The sequence below is a fragment of the Pyxicephalus adspersus genome, chromosome 9 (genome assembly GCF_032062135.1).
Source record: "Pyxicephalus adspersus chromosome 9, UCB_Pads_2.0, whole genome shotgun sequence".
NCBI classification, from domain to species: Eukaryota; Metazoa; Chordata; class Amphibia; order Anura; family Pyxicephalidae; genus Pyxicephalus; species Pyxicephalus adspersus.
Genome location: NC_092866.1, coordinates 20432061 through 20432477, shown reverse-complemented (window position 1 = coordinate 20432477; position 417 = coordinate 20432061).

The window sequence follows — 417 nt, the reverse complement described above, 5'->3', positions numbered from 1 at the left end:
GGGGTTCATAATTTGTATGTTTAATTTTGGGCTTCTAGACACACTTACTTTTAAGCCAGAAACCTGATGTTCAAATTTTCACTAGTTTTTTAAATTATGACCCCCATATTTTAAAAGTTGTTAAAGATGGGGAGATAAAATTTGGGTTACTGCTAGCTATGAGGGTCCCCTGTGTACCCTGAAAATTTAAAGTCGGTATAACTGTTTGTACTGGGAGAGAATGTAAGGCTGCAGAATATGACATGCTGCCATAATACACAAACACAGCTGTAAAACTTTCCTGACGGTGACGTCATTGTACACGCCAATTGGTATACACCCCCTGGTAGGTTGATTTACAGGTAGATTTATTAGTTAGAAGACCCTTACTGGCTGGCTGGCTGTTCGGAAGAGTTTTGCAAATATCAAAATGCCTTG